Source organism: Lotus japonicus, chromosome 2 (genome assembly GCF_012489685.1).
Source record: "Lotus japonicus ecotype B-129 chromosome 2, LjGifu_v1.2".
NCBI lineage: Eukaryota > Viridiplantae > Streptophyta > Magnoliopsida > Fabales > Fabaceae > Lotus > Lotus japonicus.
This window is the reverse complement of record NC_080042.1, coordinates 55,155,289-55,160,689: the sequence shown is the minus strand read 5'-3', so window position 1 is coordinate 55,160,689 and position 5,401 is coordinate 55,155,289. Positions and strand designations below refer to the sequence as shown.

Below are 5,401 nucleotides of genomic sequence, written 5' to 3'. Positions count from 1 at the left end.
CTTCACCTATATGAATTTCGAGATGGTGCCGTCTCAAATGAGAGTTGGAGTTTCTCTCATAAAAATTCACGAAAACAGGAAAGCACATGGCCATAAAAAGTGCTAGGCGAGGAAAGTGCAGGCGAAGGACCACAAACGAGTGTGTGTAATTTTATGCCGGTATAATCATTAGGAATATGGGTTCAAAGCACAGCTACCTAATATTTCGATTATACTTTGCACAATATTTACTAAGGTTTAGTTCAAATCGAAAGATACTAAACTGTATTAACACTCAGGTGTTTCTATTTCTGGAATAGGCATTGTCATTTATGTAACAAGTGGGGGATTGTTGTAATAATTACTCAAGGAGTAATAATTACATAGTGTTCCAAAATGACAAATGTGTTGCATTGAATGGATTTGAATGAAGTCTCACATAGAAAGTGGAGCAACTTTTCTAAGCATTTATATATCATTAAATGCCAACCATTCAACAAAGAGACAAAGAGAGGATATAGTGTCACATGTGCATGGTTTGGTGGTCCCAAGCTTTTATGTCATGTGTTCTATTCACACCACCCCTCGCCGGTGGCGTGGGCGTAGAGGCGCTAGTGACGGCTTGTAGACGGCACGACTCTTGAGGCACCGTGTGATGTCGATGCATCGACGGTGACGGCAACGCGGTTGCCGTAACGTCCGTTTGTTTTGCTCGTTTTAGAATTCGAATTTTGCACCTGTTCATGAAGAGTCGCAATTATTCACATATTTGTTGGTAACAGACATAATTTATGAAGGGTCGTAACCTTATAAATTATTCTGTTTTTGCCTATAAATAGAGTGCATGTTCAGAATTCAGAACATACAATTATATCCTCTGTTTTCCAGAAAAACACTTCGCTGCATTTCGAGTTTTCATTAGTCTTGTGCAAACTCCAATCAAGGCTGATTATCCTGGGTATTCCTGCATCCAAACTCTAAGACGAAATTCAGAGAGTGCTTGAAATACTTTAAGGAAAGTGATTTCATCACGATCAAGTCTATTCAATTTTCCAACAATGGCAACTTTTGAGATATCCGAAACCATAAAAGACCCTAACATAGTAAACAAAGGTCCTCCTTCCATAGCCATTAGGTCCACCGTAGAGCGAACATATTCCTCCGTCGCTTTGTATTTCGCCTTCTTCACTAGCCCTAACGCGTACCCTAAGGGGCGGTTACACAGCTTCGCGACGGTGGTAACCGCCGCAGGACACACGACAGTGTTGCCGTAATAACCTTCCGGTAGCGGTGGGTTGAAGCTGCCATGTCCGTAACGCGCGTTGACAACGCACAATAGGCGAACCTCTTGGTCTGGATTTTCCCACTGCAATGCTTTAGTGCGGCAGCGCCATAGCCAAGCTGTGAGGACCTCGAAGGAGGTAGATTGATGAGCGAGGTGGTGGGGAAGAAGAGCACGAATTGCAGATATTTCTTTGAGGCCAAAGAAGAAGGATCGATGTTGTGGTGTGAAGATGCTTTTTTCGTCAGGTGGTAGTTGCTCGTATTCCTTGTGGATGCATGTAACTCTAGCTTGGTGGGTTTCTTGCACATAACAACTCCCTACGCCACACAGGGAGAGTGGAAGGCTTTGATGCACCACATGCTATTTCTGCTAAGGCATGGAGAAACTGTGAAATTCCACTTCCAGCACTCATTGTATGGTTAAAGCTGAAGGCGAAGATGAATCCACCACACTTGAGGCGTGTTACCTGTGATCAGTGCATAAAAAAAATATCCAATGTTGGGGTTGTGTATTATTTCCAGTTGGATTACTAGTACAAAATTCAGAAATACAATACGCATTATATAAAAGAATGCGCATAAACCTGTACAAGTAGAAGTGGGCAGTGAGTGATTCCATCAGAACCCACTACTACAAAAAAGACCACTAGCTAGGTACCTGGAACACTGTAAAGGAGCTCATCAAAGTATGGGAATGGGGGCAAAAAATTGTCACCAAATTGTTCAAGTGTAACATCTGCATCGGCTTCAATGAACATGACACCTTCTTCATTACAATCCACCATTAGTTTGTTACCACTAGGACCTTTCCTAATTCTTCCTGCGAACGGGTAGTAAAACACAAGTGTTTTGGCAAGTGCTTGTCTAATAACCTGAACAGGGTCTTTCCCTGCCATCAATGGATGGTAGCGGTAGAAATATAGCAATGGAAACTGGCAATGTAGACTCATTTGAGAGTCTATTTCAGATAGCTGCTTTAGCTCACGTGGAGTGGGGTTTAATGGAGCCACTAGCTCCGGTGAGCGCCTCCTAACTCTAAAGACAGCAGCTGATCTGCATGGTTGAAAACTTGATAGGATTTCACATTCGGAGGAAAAGTACTTATGGAAGAAGTTATTAGTAGTAACTTTCATAAAAGGAGAAGTAATTCTGGAAAATTTCATAGTGAAAGCAAATATGATTGAAGTTTGGGGAATCTTAAATGGAAATAAGATAAGTTCTGCAGTAACTACTGAGGACTACTTTCCATTTGAGTGGATACCCATGGTTGATGTTTGGAGCATCTATTTATAGTATGAATACTTATATTACCACGAAATCATGGTCACGTCATGTTTGGAGCATCTAATTTGGGTAATTTCCAACTACATTATTATGACGTACGGCCGGAGCGTATAGAAGTGATTTCAAATCAGCTGCACAACCTGCACTGCAGCAGAGGACATTTTTTGTGGTGATGATCAGTGATGACCCGTGACAGGTTGTCATTTTTTAGCTTGTTTGCAATTTTTATATGCATGTGAATTATATATGTGCATTATTGATGAATATTCATGAATGTCCTTTGTGCATAGTGAATCATAGAAAATCCTAAAATCCTAATTTCAGTAATGGTGCTCATTAGGGTGGGCAACTTACAAATTGGTCCACCAATAGACCAAGGGTCATTTTAGTAATTTACAAAATATAAAATATAAAAAAAATAAAATTCCGTTCCTTTGCATGTTCTCGTTGTTGTCTTCCTCTGCCTCATCGACCTCTACGCCGCCCATTGCAATGTTCTCGTCGTTGTCTTCTTCTGTCTTCCTCGCCATATCTAGGGGTTTTCTACTCCGTTATTCTCTGCTAATTTTCACTTTTTTTCTTGATTTGTTTTTATGGTTAAAAGAAATCGAATTTTCATTGCACTTTGGGTTTCCGTCTGGAGCATGTTCATGTTTTCTAAATCTTCTATTTCTGGGTAATATGATTTCAGTATGAAATTGGGTTTTAGTTGCTGTTTGGTGTTTAAATTTTGGGAGTTTGCTTGATTCTCGTGTTCACAATATCAATATCAGTTATTTATGATTGATTTTGGAAACTTGATTTAATGGGAATTGCTGGGTATAGGAAGGGAGGCTCAGAACAATCGTCATCCATGCGAGCGAAACTCTGCTCCATGGTGGATTTAAAACCGCTGGGTGTTGCTGTCGAAGACTTAATTCTCTGTTTCATGCGATTTAAATAGATCTAACATTGTCCCTATCTCAAATGGGTTTGAAGATATTTTTGCTTTAATTAATCCAAATCTCAATGCTTTTGTTTATGCTTTTATGTTCATCTTCATCGCTTTCACTGTTTCCTTAGCTTTTTCCCCTTCTCTTAGAGCAACTCCAACTCCAAAATTCTTATTTGGTTTCTTAACACACTATTCAGCACTATTTCTGTGGGCCCTGTCTGCCACATCAGACTTAAGAAACTCCTAAGAAACTGAAGCAGATTTTGCTCCAACCCATGGTTTCTTAAATTACTATTTGAAGGGTCCCACCCGTGTCCCACCATACAACATAAATTAATAATATTTATTTTCACCCAATTTAGATTTAAAATTTAATACTAAATCAATACTTCAACTTAAAAATAATTTAATTAAAATTAATACGAATTTAATTTAAATTCCAACGGCTATATTCCACAACGGCTATATTCCCCAACGGCTATATTCCCCAACGACTATATTCCCCAACGGCTATATTCTCCAACGGCTATATTCCACAACGGCTATATTCCACAACGGCTATATTCCCCAACGGCTATATTCCCCAACGGCTATATAGAACACATAAGTAGAAACGCAGTACACATTAAGAAAAATTCGAATACTGAAATTACAACATTAATGCAGAATACATAAGTAGAAATGCTAAAATTACAACACTGATGCAATACACATAAGTAGAAATGCTAAAATTACAACACTAATGCATAATCAATAAGTAGAAATGCTAAAATCACAACATTGGCACACGCTAAGAAAGACAACAACAAGAATTAAGACATTCCTAGTTCTTTCATGGCGAATTCAACTAGGCGCTGATGCGTTGCTAACTGCACCTCGTTCATTTCAGATGTGTCCTCCATAAGGATATCTTTGTATTCCTTCAATAACCGCGCCTTTTGAAGTTTGTTTTTTTCCTTTCTCACCTCCAGTTCTTCAGTCTTGAGCTTCTCAAAACTCGCAAGGAATCCCAGTTTAGCTTTCCCGATGGCTATCATCTCGGAGTTAGGAACATAATCGAGATCACTTGAAGCTGTGTCTCCTACTTTGGCCTTCCTTTTCTGGTTCTTTTTTCCCAACGGGCGGGTTGCTGGTTGTGTGGCCTCATATTCGTCGCCCTCGATTGATGCACTCCGGTCAGACGATGTTGCATACACCCCATCTACTGACTTCTTCTGCCTCGTTGAACTGGTTGTCATAAATGTTCCCTTCCACTTTGGTTCATCCTTCACCAACCGCCATTCATTCTCATGTTTGAAATCTTTACCTGTATCTACATGATATAATTGATGCGCCGTAGCCATGATGTCCTTATCTGAGTGTCCACTTTTCCAATGATTGACGGCTTTAGTGTGGCAACCGACAAATTTTTGAAGATCAGCATTCAATTTATTAAAATGAGATTTCAGGGATAACCATGTCCTCGAAGGAGAGGCATCGTCGCGGTACTCCTCATATTGGGCTCGAATCTTATTCCAAAACAAATCTGACTTTTGCTCATTTCCCACGACCCGATCGGTAGAAACGTTGAGCCATGATTGAAGAAGAAGTATATTATCTTTACCACTCCATTTGGTGCGTTTCTTTCCGGATTCTTCAAGATCAATATCATCTAGACCCCGTTGAGTAGAAAATTCAGGCTCATCGGGCATAGCCTCACATTGTGTACTTGAGACTTTTGAACTACTGCTGCTACCAGTAGGAGGTGCTTGGTATTGTGGTGGATACATGCAATATTGTGGATTGTTTGGATAAGGCATTTGTGGTGGATATGGTCCCATTTGACCCTGAGGTTGGTTTTGATGGTAGAACGATTGTGGAAACATTTGATACGAAGGATTTTGAACATTACCACCGGTGTGAGGAGGTTGGTTTTGAGGG

The 5,401-nt window shown here is 40.1% G+C and overlaps 1 pseudogene; it reads right to left on the bottom strand.

Annotated features, from left to right (window-relative positions):
- Positions 1-451: 451 nt before the first annotated feature.
- On the bottom strand, positions 452-2,496 carry LOC130738391 (13-hydroxylupanine O-tigloyltransferase-like; annotated as a pseudogene).
- Positions 2,497-5,401: the final 2,905 nt, after the last annotated feature.